The following is a 14,497-nucleotide window of genomic DNA, read 5'->3' as shown; positions in this document are numbered from 1 at the left end:
GATGTCCTCACTACCGTGGCTGGCATCGACTTACGGAGCAGTGCCCTTTGGGTAGCTATCCTGCAGTCTCTGCCACCCATTGGAATTCTGGGTTAAAATCCCAATGCCTGATGGGGCAAAAACATTGTCGCAGCTGGTTTTGGGTACATGTTGTCAGTCGCTTCTCCCTCCGTGAAAGCAACAGCAGACAATCGTTTCGCACCTTTTTTCTATGCAGACGCCATACCACTGCAAGCACTGAGCCTGCTCAGCTCAGCTCACCGTCACCACAGCTGTTGTGTCCTGGGTGCTGCTGTCAGCAGACATTGCAGTAGGTCTCCTAACCATCATCATCCACCGCTTCCGCTGCAACTCCGCTCTCCTGAAGCTCGGAGGATCCGTTCTGGTCCTCCCGGGTGCTGCTAACCATTGTCATCCACCGCTTCCACTGCAACTCTGCTCTCCTGCTCTCCTGCAGGTGCCATACCATGGCAAGCATGGAGCCCACTCAGCTCACCGTCACTGCTGCTGTTGTGAGCATTGTAAACACCTCGCACATTATCCTGGAGTATATGCAGAACCGGGCCAAGAGACGCCAGCATGAGGAGGATTTTGATGAGGACATGGACACAGATGTTCCTGAAAGTATGGGCTGTGGCAATTGGGACATCATGGTGGCAGCGGGGCTGGTTGATACAGTGGAACGCCGATTCTGGGTCAGGCAAACAAGCACAGACTGGTGGGACCGCATAGTGTTGCAGGTCTGGGACGATTCCTAGTGGCTGCAAAATTTTCACATGCATAAGGCCACTTTCCTGTAACTCTGTGAGTTGCTATCCCCCACCCTGAAGTGCAGGAATACCAAGTTGAGAGCAGCCCTGACAGTTGAGAAGTGAGTGGTGATAGCCTTGTGGAAGCTTGCAGTGCCTGACTGCTACCAGTCAGTTGGGAATCAGTTTGAAGTGGGCAAGTCTACCGTGGGGGATGCTGTGATCCACGTAGCCAATGCAATCATTGATGTTCTGTTATGAAGGGTAGTGACTCTGGGAAATGTGCAGGTCGTAGTGGATGGCTTTGCTGCAATGGGGTTCCCTAACTGTGGTGGTTCCTTCCCCACTCTGAACTCTAGGGTACAGATGTGGGGACCTGCATGAAAGACCCCCTAAGCTATTCTTACCAGCTTAGGTTAAAATCTTCCCCAAGGTACAAGCTTTGCCTTGTCCTTGAACAGTATGCTGCCACCACCAAGCGGGTTAAACAAAGAACAGGGAAATAGACCACTTGGAGACGTCTTCCCCCCAAATATCCCCCCAAGCCCTACACCCCCTTTCCTGGGGAAGGCTTGATAAGAATCCTCACCAATGGGTACAGGTGAACACAGACCCAACCCTAGGATCTTAAGAACAATGAAATCAATCAGGGTTCTCAAAAGAAGAATTTTAATTAAGGAAAAGGTAAAAGAATCACCTCTGTAAAATCAGGATGGTAAATACCTTACAGGATAATCAGATTCAAAACATAGAGAATCCCTCTAGGCAAAACCTTAAGTTACAAAAAGACACAAAAATAGGAATATACATTCCATTCAGCACAGCTTATTTTACCAGCCATTAAACAAAAGGAAATCTAACGCATTTCTAGCTAGATTATTTACTAACTTAACAGGAGTTCTAAGGCTGCATTCCTGATCTGTTCCCGGCAAAAGCATCACACAGACAGACTAACCCTTTGTTTCCCCCCCCCCCTCCAGATTTGAAAGTATCTTGTCCCCTCATTGGTCATTTTGGGTCAGGTGCCAGCGAGGTTACCTTAGCTTCTTAACCCTTTACAGGTGAAAGGGTTTTGCCTCTGGCCAGGAGGGATTTTATGGGACTTTATACAGAAAGGTGGTTACCCTTCCCTTTATATTTATGACACATGTGAACAGACTTTTCCAGTAGCTTTACTGGCTGCGAATGCATCCCAATTCTTCCTGGCAAATCAAACGTTAAACACTATTGCTTTTAAACCCTTTACTGTAGTTACAAATGTGCACTCACCAGACCTGCCTTCGCCGGCTTCTGGGTGAGGGATCCCACCTTCGGAGGATATTGGGTCCAGGGTGATGAAAAGGTCCTGGGTGCCAGGGAGAATGGATTCACTGCTTGCCTGCTGAGCATTCTCCTCCTCCTCCTCCTCCTCTTCCTCATCCACAAAATCCTCCTCCCTGTTGCAGGAGACTCCCCCTTGCAGGTGTCCACGGACAGTGGTGGAGTAGTGGTAGTGTCCCACCCTAGAATGCCATGCAGCTGATCATAGAAGCGGCATGTATGGGGGTCTGACCTGGAGCACCCATTTGCCTGCTTTGTCTTTTGGTAGGCTTGCCTGAGCTCCTTAACTTTCATGCGGCACTGCTGTGTGTCCCTGGTGTAGCATCTCTCAACCATGCCCTGTGAGATTTTGGCACATATATTCGCATTTCTTCTTTTTGCTCAGATTCTGCACAGATTCTTTTCCCCATACAGCAATCAGATCTCCCGTCTGGTCCACGCTGGGGCTTGTTTGCAATTCTGGGGGGACTGCATGGTCACCTGTGCTGCTGAGCTCGCCACACTGACCAAACAGGAAATGAAATTCAGAAGTTCCCGGGGCTTTTCCTGTGTACCTGGCTAGTGCATCGGAGTTCAAAGTGCTGTCCAGAGCAGTCACAATGGAGCACTCTGGGATAGCTCCTGGAGGCCAATACCATTGATTTGCATCCGTACTACCCCAAATTCAACCCAGAGAGGTCGATTTTAGTGCTAATCCCCTCGCCGGGGAGGAGTACAGAAGTAGATTTTAAGGGTATGTCTACACTACGGAATAAGGTCGAATTTATAGAAGTCGGTATTTTAGAAATCGGTTTTATATATTCGAGTGTGTGTCCCCCCACAGAAAATGCTCGAAGTGCATTAAGTGCATTAACTCGGCGGAGCGCTTCCACAGTACAGAGGCTAGAGTCGGCTTCCAGAGCGTTGCACTATGGGTAGCTATCCCACAGTTCCCGCAGTCTCCGCTGCCCATTGGAATTCTGGGTTGAGATCCCAATGCCTGATGGGGCTAAAACATTGTCGCGGGTGGTTCTGGGTACATATCATCAGGCCCCCGTTCCCTCCCTCCCTCCGTGAAAGCAAGGGCAGACAATCATTTCGCGCCTTTTTTCCTGAGTTACCTGTGCAGACGCCATACCACTGCAAGCATGGAGCCCGCTCAGGTAACCGTCATCCTATGTCTCCTGGGTGCTGGCAGACGCGGTACGGCATTGCTACACAGTAGCAGCAACCCCTTGCCTTGTGGCAGCAGACGGTACAGTATGACTGGTAGCTGTCATCGTCATGTCCGAGGTGCTCCTGGTCGCCTCTGTGAGGTCGATCAGGAGCACCTGGGCAGACATGGGCGCAGGGACTAAATTTGGAGTGACTTGAGCAGGTCATTCTCTTTAGTCCTGCAGTCAGTCCTATTGAACCGTCTTATGGTGAGCGGGCAGGCGATACGGACTGCTAGCAGTCGTACTGTACCATCTTCTGCCGAGCAGCCATGAGATGTGGATGGCATGCAGTGCTTCTGCACAGTCTGCTGCCAGCCAAAGATGTAAAAGATAGATGGAGTGGATCAAAACAAGAAATAGACCAGATTTGTTTTGTACTCATTTGCTTCCCCCCCTCCCCTGTCTAGGGGACTCATTCTTCTAGGTCACACTGCAGTCACTCACAGAGAAGGTGCAGCGAGGTAAATCTAGCCATGTATCAATCAGAGGCCAGGCTAACCTTCTTGTTCCAATAAGGACAAAAACTTAGGTGCACCATTTCTTATTGGAACCCTCCGTGAAGTCCTGCCTGAAATACTCCTTGATGTAAAGCCACCCCCTTTGTTGATTTTAGCTCCCTGAAGCCAACCCTGTAAGCGCCCCTCCCGGCGTCAGAGCAACGGCAAACAATCGGGCATCTGAGAGTGCTGTCCAGAGCAGTCACAATGGAGCACTCTGATGGGGCTAAAACATTGTCGCGGGTGGTTCTGGGTACGTATCGTCAAGCCCCCGTTCCCTCCCTCCCTCCATGAAAGCAAGGGCAGACAATCATTTCGCGCCTTTTTTCCTGAGTTTCCTGTGCAGACGCCATACCACGGCAAGCATGGAGCCCGCTCAGGTAACCGTCACCCTATGTCTCCTGGGTGCTGGCAGACGCGGTATGGCTTTGCTGCACAGTAGCAGCAACCCATTGCCTTCTGGCAGCAGACGGTGCAATACGACTGGTAGTCGTCCTCATCGTGTCCGAGGTGCTCCTGGCCATGTCGGCTGGGAGCGCCTGGGCAGACATGGGCGCAGGGACTAAATTTGGAGTGACCTGACCAGGTCATTCTCTTTAGTCCTGCAGTCAGTCCTATTGAACCATCTTATGGTGAGTGGGCAGGCAATACGGACTGCTAGCAGTCGTACTGTACCATCTTCTGCCAGGCAGGCAAGAGATGAGGATTGCTAGCAGTCGTATTGTACCATCTTCTGCCGAGCAGCCATGAGATGTGGATGGCATGCAGTCCTTCTGCACCGTCTGCTGCCAGCCAAAGATGTAAAAGATAGATGGAGTGGGTCAGAACAAGAAATAGACCAGATTTGTTTTGTACTCATTTGCCTCCTCCCCTGTCTAGGGGACTCATTCCTCTAGATCACACTGCAGTCACTCACAGAGAAGGTGCAGCGAGGTAAATCTAGCCATGTATCAATCAGAGGCCAGGCTAACCTCCTTGTTCCAATAAGAACGATAACTTAGGTGCACCATTTCTTATTGGAACCCTCCGTGCAGTCCTGCCTGAAATACTCCTTGATGTACAGGCACACCCTTTGTTGATTTTAGCTCCCTGAAGCCAACCCTGTAAGCCGTGTCGTCAGTCGCCCCTCCCTCCGTCAGAGCAACGGCAGACAATCGTTCCGCGCCTTTTTTCTGTGCGGACGCCATACCAAGGCAAGCATGGAGGCCACTCAGCTCACTTTGGCAATTAGGAGCACATTAAACACCACACGCATTATCCAGCAGTATATGCAGCACCAGAACCTGGCAAAGCGATACCGGGCGAGGAGGCGACGTCAGCGCGGTCACGTGAGTGATCAGGACATGGACACAGATTTCTCTGAAAGCATGGGCCCTGCCAATGCATGCATCATGGTGCTAATGGGGCAGGTTCATGCTGTGGAACGCCGATTTAGGGCTCGGGAAACAAGCACAGACTGGTGGGACCGCATAGTGTTGCAGGTCTGGGACGATTCCCAGTGGCTGCGAAACTTTCGCATGCGTAAGGGCACTTTCATGGAACTTTGTGACTTGCTTTCCCCTGCCCTGAAGCGCATGAATACCAAGATGAGAGCAGCCCTCACAGTTGAGAAGCGAGTGGCGATAGCCCTGTGGAAGCTTGCAACGCCAGACAGCTACCGGTCAGTTGGGAATCAATTTGGAGTGGGCAAATCTACTGTGGGGGCTGCTGTGATGCAAGTAGCCCACGCAATCAAAGATCTGCTGATATCAAGGGTAGTGACCCTGGGAAATGTGCAGGTCATAGTGGATGGCTTTGCTGCAATGGGATTCCCTAACTGTGGTGGGGCTATAGACGGAACCCATATCCCTATCTTGGCACCGGAGCACCAAGCCGCCGAGTACATAAACCGCAAGGGGTACTTTTCGATAGTGCTGCAAGCTCTGGTGGATCACAAGGGACGTTTCACCAACATCAACGTGGGATGGCCGGGAAAGGTGCATGACACTCGCATCTTCAGGAACTCTGGTATGTTTCAAAAGCTGCAGGAAGGGACTTTATTCCCAGACCAGAAAATAACTGTTGGGGATGTTGAAATGCCTATATGTATCCTTGGGGACCCAGCCTACCCCTTAACACCATGGCTCATGAAGCCATACACAGGCAGCCTGGACAGTAGTCAGGAGCTGTTCAACTACAGGCTGAGCAAGTGCAGAATGGTGGCAGAATGTGCATTTGGACGTTTAAAGGCGCGCTGGCGCAGTTTACTGACTCGCTTAGACCTCAGCGAAACCAATATTCCCACTGTTATTACTGCTTACTGTGTGCTCCACAATATCTGTGAGAGTAAGGGGGAGACGTTTATGGCGGGGTGGGAGGTTGAGGCAAATCGCATGGCTGCTGGTTACGCGCAGCCAGACACCAGGGCGGTTAGAAGAGCACAGGAGGGCGCGGTACACATCAGAGAAGCTTTGAAAACCAGTTTCATGACTGGCCAGGCTACAGTGTGAAAGTTCTGTTTGTTTCTCCTTGATGAAACCCCCCGCCCCTTGGTTCACTCTACTTCCCTGTAAGCTAACAACCCGCCCCTCCTCCCTTCAATCACCACTTGCAGAGGCAATAAAGTCATTGTTGCTTCACATTCATGCATTCTTTATTCATTCATCACACAAATAGGGGGATGACTATCAAGGTAGCCCAGGAGGGGTGGTGGAGGAGGGAAGGAAAATGCCACACAGCACTTTAAGCACAGCACTTTAAAAGTTCACAACTTTAACATTTATTGAATGACAGCCTTCTTTTTTTGGGGCAATCCTCTGTGGCGGAGTGGCTGGTTGGCCGGAGGCCCCCCCACCGCGTTCTTGGGCGTCTGGGTGTGGAGGCTATGGAACTTGGGGAGGAGGGCGGATGGTTACAGAGGGGCAGCAGTGGCAGTCTGTGCTCCAGCTGCCTTTGCTGCAGCTCAACCATACACTGGAGCATACTGGTTTGGTCCTGCAGCAGCCTCAGCATTGAATCCTGCCTCCTCTCATCACGCTGCCGCCACATTTGAGCTTCAGCCCTGTCTTCAGCCCGCCACTTACTCTCTTCAGCCCACCACTTACTCTCTTCAGCCCGCCACCTCTCCTCCCGGTCATTTTGTGCTTTCCTGCACTCTGACATTATTTGCCTCCACGCATTCGTCTGTGCTCTGTCAGTGTGGGAGGACAGCATGAGCTCAGAGAACATTTCATTGCGAGTGCGGTTTTTTTTCTTTCTAAGCTTCACTAGCCTCTGGGAAGGAGAAGATCCTGTGATCATTGAAACACATGCAGCTGGTGGAGAAAAAAAAAGGGACAGCGGTATTTAAAAAGACACATTTTATAAAACAGTGGCTACACTCTTTCAGGATAAACCTTGCTGTTAACATTACATACATAGCACATGTGCTTTCGTTACAAGGTCGCATTTTGCCTCCTCCCACCGCGTGACTACCCCCTCAACCTTCCCCCCTCCCTGTGGCTAACAGCGGGGAACATTTCTGTTTAGCCACAGGCAAACAGCCCAGCAGGAATGGGCTCCTCTGAGTGTCCCCTGAAGAAAAGCACTCTATTTCAACCAGGTGACCATGAATTATATCTCACTCTCCTGAGGATAACACAGAGAGATAAAGAACGGATGTTGTTTGAATGCCAGCAAACATACACTGCAATGCTGTGTTCTACAATGTTTCCCGAGTACGTGTTACTGGCCTGGAGTGGTAAAGTGTCCTACCATGAAGGACGCAATAAGGCTGCCCTCCCCAGAAACCTTTTGCAAAGGCTTTAGGACTACATCTAGGAGAACCGCAAATGCAAGGGCAAAGTAATCCTTTCACATGCTTGCTTTTAAACCATGTATAGTATTTTAAAAGGTACACTCACCAGAGGTCCCTTCTCCGCCTGCTGGGTCCAGGAGGCAGCCTTGGGTGGGTTCGGGGGGTACTGGCTCCAGGTCTAGGGTGAGAAACAGTTCCTGGCTGTCGGGAAAACCGGTTTCTCCGCTTGCTTGCTGTGAGCTATCTACAACCTCCTCCTCCTCCTCATCTTCTTCGTCCCCAAAACCTGCTTCCGTATTGCCTCCATCTCCATTGAAGGAGTCAAACAACACGGCTGGGGTAGTGGTGGCTGAACCCCCTAAAATGGCATGCAGCTCATCATAGAAGCGGCATGTTTGGGGCTCTGACCCAGAGCGGCTGTTCGCCTCTCTGGTTTTCTGGTAGGCTTGCCTCAGCTCCTTCAGTTTCACGCGGCACTGCTTCGGGTCCCTGTTATGGCCTCTGTCCTTCATGCCCTGGGAGATTTTCACAAAGGTTTTGGCATTTCGAAAACTGGAACGGAGTTCTGATAGCACGGATTCCTCTCCCCAAGCAGCGATCAGATCCCATACCTCCCGTTCGGTCCATGCTGGAGCTCTTTTGCGATTCTGAGACTCCATCATGGTCACCTGTGCTGATGAGCTCTGCATGGTCACCTGCAGCTTGCCACGGTGGCCAAACAGGAAATGAGATTCAAAAGTTCGCGGTTCTTTTCCTGTCTACCTGGCCAGTGCATCTGAGTTGAGAGTGCTGTCCAGAGCGGTCATAATGGAGCACTCTGGGATAGCTCCCAGAGGCCAATACCATCGAATTGTGTCCACAGTACCCCAAATTCGAGCCGCCAACGTCGATTTAAGCGCTAATCCACTTGTCAGGGGTGGAGTAAGGAAATCGATTTTAAGAGCCCTTTAAGTCAAAATAAAGGGCTTCATTGTGTGGACGAGTGCAGGTTTACATCGATTTAAGGCTGCTAAATTTGACCTAAAGTCCTAGTGTAGACCAGGGCTAAGAGCCCTTTAAGTCAACGGAATGGGGTTGGTTGTGTAGATGCATCCATTTTAAAATCGACCTAATGTGGCTGAATTCAACCTAACCCTGTAGTGTGGACCAGGGCTAAGCCAGAAAAGTCTGTAGCAGTGATAGATGGAGATCAGCCATTAAGAATGCAGCGGGGGAGATACAGTCAGAGCAGACACAAATAATTCCTGCGAGTTCGTCAGACTTACAGTTGATGGTAAAGTCATTAGGCCCAGTAAATATAAAAAAAAAATTAGCTACATAGCTAGTACAGTGGGCAGAGTTAGGAGGAACAGAACATTTAAATATAAGTGAACCTTATAGGTTAATCAGGGCAGCTACCACTGGAGAGATTAGACAGGCAGTAGATTGAGTAAAAAATGCTTTAAACAGGCAGCCAGAAGCCCACCAGCTGATACCATGATTTATTATGGTGTGAAAAAAAGGGAGCGGTCAAAGCCCCAGGAAGGTTTTATCCAGTGCAAATTCCATAAAGCCTGAAAATTCACCCACCTGTTAAAAAAATAACATTAAAAATATTGGCTGAAGAACTACAACTGGTGACTAATCCCAGGGCGAAGGTAGCCAGACATGTCACAGCTGATTCTTTGATGGCAGTTAATTTAAATCAAAGAAAATTTTAAAATAATGTTTTTAAAAATTGAACAAAATAATTTATTAGCAATGCAGCCCAGGACAAGGGGTTAACTGTTATGGATGCACTGGAGCACTGGGCAGCATGCCAACAAATGATGAAACGGGGAAGCCAGGTCAAAGGATTGAAACCCAGAACACCGTTTGTTAGAGCAATAACACATTCAAACGAGAGCTCTGATAGATCAGGGTATCACGAGATAGGACAAGGCTGTGGTAAAGGACAAAACACTCCACCCCAGCAAGGTAAAGGGTGGAATAATCAAAATGAGCCCCAGAAGGGAGTTGACGTAATTTGAAATATCGCTTGGAGGTATTTGAAACGGAGCGGAGTAGGCATGGATACATGGAATGAAAAACGTACGGATGAATTGATCAAAAAATGCAAAGGATGGAAGAAGAAAAGGTTTAACGAGCAGAAAAAGGTTGCATCTCTGCAAGCTGAGGGTTCCAAAAACTCCGCTCTAAAGGGAAGCCCCGATGACAAGTTGCTCCCACGGAAAATGGGTGCTCAGGAGTGGGAGATGGTCACTAGATTCAAGGGAGGCCTAGGACAACTGTCACTGTGGGAGATAATGGACCCAAAGATGCCCTATTGAATAGTGGGGCTGGTGTCAATACTGTAAATGAAAGATAGGGTGACCAGATGTCCCGATATTTGGGGCTTTTTTTTATATGCGCTCCTATTACCTCCTACCCCCGTCCCAATTTTTCACACTTGCTATGTGGTCACCCTAATAAAAGACAGGTTTCAGAGGAGCAGCCGTGTTAGTCTGTGTCTGGAAAAAGAACAGGAGGACTTGTGGCACCTTAGAGGCTAACAAATGTATCTGAGCATAAGCTTTTGTGAGCTACATGCATCCGATGAAGTGAGCTGTAGCTCACAAAAGCTTATGCTCAAATAAATTGGTTAGTCTCTAAGGTGCCATAAGTCCTCCTTTTCTTTTTCCTGATAAAAGATGTAATTTGACTCGATATGTGTCAAAGATCATTACAGCAGCCTCCTTTATTGGAAAGGGAGTAACAAAAAAAAATGTATCACTCAGTAGAAATAGCTGTACCCGGGGGGAGGCGGGGGGATTTTTGTTGTAAAAACAAATGCTTCAAATAGATCAGGCAGCTGAGCCAGTAATATTGGGGACTCCTTTTTTTTAAAAAAAATCGGTTAGTTTTAAATTTAACTAATGAAGTTCTGTGGTGTGTGCCCGGCTGGACATAAAGCTTCCTGACAGCAGGGGACATTCCAAGAATATATGCTGCAAAAGCAGTGAAGAAAATTATACTGAATCAACAGAATGTGTGGGTAAAGGAGTTTCCCAATGTATGAATTAAAAATAAAGCAAAATGTGGTAAAATCAAAGCATGTGTTAAAATCGTAGGAAACAAAGTGCCATCACAGAGGCAATATAAATATCCTGTGCAAGCAAAGGCAAAAACTAAAAACTAAAATAAAAATTAAATCATTAAAACAGCAGGGAGTGATTAAAAAGGGAAATTCCGCCTACAATAGCCCAATTTGGCCCATATTTTTAAATATGGGCCAAATTCCAGCCTCAGAAAATTAAAAATTAACAGTCAATTTTAAACAAATTAATAACGCTACCTCCCCCATGGCACCAATAGTAGCAGATCTACCCAAGTGATGGCAAGAATACAGGGGGCCCCTAAATGGTTCTCTCTCATAAATTTGGCAAATTGTTTTTTCGCCATCCCATCGCATCCCGATTCTTGGGCCCGCTTTGCGTTTACTTTTCAGGGACAACAGTACTATTAAAACAAAATCCCCATGGCGTACACTGTGCTGCAGCTATGGTGCACCAACATGTGGTGTGACTGCTGGATCAATTATCCAAAGAGGACCAGGAGAATGTCACCTCATATATAGACAACATATTAGTCGGGGGGAGACACTAAAAAAAAGGTAACTAAGTGGACTAAAAAAGTGTTGAAACTCATCCAGGAAACAGGTTTCAAGGCTAATAAAGAGAAAACCCAACTAGTGCAAAAAAAAAAATCAACAAAAGGTAAAATCATTAATGAATTTACTAAGGCCAGAGGATTCTTGTGCGTTAAGGGTGATGTTAGGAGGGTTTAACTATTTAAAAAAAACCACATCTGAAATGTTGCCATTATAACTGGACCAATGTGGCATTTACTAAAAAAAAAAGTCAAATGAAAGTGGGGACCTAAACAAGAAGAAGCTTTCTGTCATTTAAAACAAGCCTTAATGCAAGCTCCAGCATTGAAATTCCCAAGATTAAACAAGCCGATTGTAATTAAGTTGCCAGCAACCCAACAACATCTAGCGGCAGTATTGATGCAATCCCTGCCCTGAAGAGCTTCCAGTGCACATAGGGAGAGGGGAAACTAAGGCACAGGGCAGCAAAGCATCATGACCAAGGTCACACAACAGGCCAGAACTGGGAACAAAACCCAGGAGTCCTGGATCCCAGCCCCGTTCCCCCTCCTCTAGCCCATGCTGCCTGGCTTTGCAAATTACTAGCCTTGTCCCAGGCCCACCGCAATCAACTGGAGTCTTTCCCTGGCTGCAGATCAGGCCCTACATTGGGAAAGGGATTGTTACTACAACCTCTTTGTGCAGAAGGTGACAGTGAGGCACAGAGAAGGGAAGTGTCCTGCCTCACGTGAGAGCCAGGAATCAAACCCAGGAGTCCTGACTCACCCAACACAAGACACTGCCCCAGGGCAACTAAGCTAGTCTCGTCTTTCCTTTCCCACAGGAGCTCAGAGCAGGGTGCTCCTACCCCACCCACACCAGTGGGTAAACTAGAACAGCAAAGAGCTCAAACCCGGCAGCCTATGAGGAGCTAGTACCAGGATCTGCTGAGAGACACAAACCAGCAGGTGTCATTTTCTTCTGTGTTTGTGCAGCCCTGAGCACAATGGTTCGCTTGTCCAGCCCCAGGCGGCCTCACTGTTCCTGCTGTTCAAACAGTGTCTATTTGTCTGTCTCTCTCCGACCCCACGCGTACCTGCCAGCCAGTGATTTATCCACCCAGCCTAGCATCCGGCCTTGGAGCGGTGCCAATTCACTCCAGCTCGGGACCTGTTCCAAAACCGCCCTGAACATTAGCAGCCTTATCTCCCTCTCCGTCACGCCAGCAGCCGAGTTACTCCAGATTCACAGCACCAGGCGGGTGTGGAGAACCAGATCCTAGCTCCGTCCATCTCTCTGTGCCAGGGTTAGTCACGCTCCAGTCAGTGCTGTCTCTGCGAACGCGCCAGTTTCAAGCGGATTATGCATGCCACAGCTCAGCCTCCACTGCTGCTCCCCCTGCGTCCACAGCTACGGTGCTATTTACACTGGCGCTAGCATGCTGAGAACTCGCCCAGTCTGTGCACATGAACAGGGAATCACACCCTTGGCTCGGAGAGCAAAGACCTAGTCTAAGCCCGCTCCACAGAATGAACCCCATGCCTGCTACATTGTGCAGCCCTGTGACGGGGAGTGCATGCCCCGCACTGGGACTGCAGGGATTAATTCCTCTCTTTGGGCCAAGGAGGCCACGCCCCCTTGACCTTGCTGGGCATGCTCCAGCTGAAGGCCAGGTATAAAAGGGAGCAGCCGAGTTCATTTGGGGCTGACCACTGGAGAGAAAGGAGGTGTGCTGTAGACTCCTGCTGAAGGACTGCTGACACTCCATGATGCAGAGGCCTGCCAGATGGCAGCAACCCATGATGCCCTGGCTTCGGACACTGCAGAGGGAGGAGAAACCGGAGGAACCGTGAGACCACAAGCTGCAGAGAAGCGGATAGGAAATAACCCAGGGAGGCTTTGCGGGGAGGCGGTTGGAGACCTGGAGACTAGCTCAGTGTGTTTTGGCTGAATTTGCACTGAGCTGGTGGCAGGCAACCCTGCCACTGACAGGACACTGGGTTGGGACCTGGTGGAGAGGGGAGGGCCCAGGGACCCTGTATCCTGGCCACTGCCTGCCCTGGGGTTACAGCCCACCACACTAGCCCTATTGACTATGGCCACTGGGCCATACAGCCCTGATAGAGAGGGCAGGTAGATTGACTTTGGCTGTTAGGCCAGATTACACTGAGACCATCACATCCCTGTGTTGCTCTGACCCTCCCAAACACCAACTCTCCACTCCTCTCAGCCACTCCATGCCCCTGGGAAGCGGGGTGGGCCCTAGGGAACTGGAAGTGGGGGTGGGACCATCAGGAGCCCATGAAAGGGGCAGGAGAGGGGAGACACAGATCCTCTGCCCCAGAACTGGGCTAGTGAAAGGCACAGGGGCGCTACACACCCGTTGGGAAGCTGGGAGAGCCATGAAGGGGCCAGGACACCTCAACAAGAAGGTCTCAGCTGGGTGAGATGCCCCCTGGAGATGATACAGCTTGGGGCAACAGCACTGAGACATGGAAACTGCTCCAGGTGTGTCCCCAGGTGTTAGAATCATAGAATATCAGGGTTGGAAGGGACCTCAGGAGGTCATCTAGTCCAACCCCCTGCTCAAAGCAGGACCAATCCCCAATTAAATCATCCCAGCCAGGGCTTTGTCAAGCCTGACCTTAAAAACTTCCACCCACTGTCAGGGCTTCAGAGCCTGGGCCATGCACCAAGTGTGCCCATTCTCAGCTCCCCACCCAGCTCCTGCAGCACACATATGATCCTGGCTCAGCCACAGGCTCAGACCCCAATAGAGGGGCAGGGTCCCTGGCTTCTAGCTTGGGCATGAGGGGCTCCAATATCCCCCAGAGGGACAACACACAAGGAGCAGCTGACAGCTCCCCCAATACTTCTTACTCCACCTGCCACTCACCACTATGTCCCCCTCCCATGCCTCGTCCCCACCCCCTGGCCTGTGCCCCCAAGCCCCTCTCCCCTCCTTCTCCACCCATTCCTGTTTACCCCCCTCTCACTAATCCCCCCTCTCCTTGCTGCTACCCGAAACCTTTCTCCCCTAATCCCCCCTCACTTCTCTGCCCCAACCCCACCATGCCTCCCCAGACTGCTCCACCTTTCCATATTCCCTGGCGCTCCTCTGCGATGGGAGATGGTTGGGAGGGGAAACTGAGTCACAAGTGGAGCAGTGACTTCCCAAGCCCATGTAGGAGATCAGTAGCAAGACTGGGAGCCCAGGAGTCCTCATTTCTCATCAGGAGCCCAGAGCGACAGACACTTGGCTTTCAAGAGGACAGCGTTCTCCTGCTGCAATCCTGTGGATGTCCATGCGGGCAAAGGAAGCGGTGAAAAGTGACACCCCCCCCCCCCCGCGC

This window comes from Lepidochelys kempii, chromosome 13 (genome assembly GCF_965140285.1).
Source record: "Lepidochelys kempii isolate rLepKem1 chromosome 13, rLepKem1.hap1, whole genome shotgun sequence".
Lineage (NCBI taxonomy): Eukaryota > Metazoa > Chordata > Testudines > Cheloniidae > Lepidochelys > Lepidochelys kempii.
Note: the sequence above shows the minus strand (reverse complement) of the source record.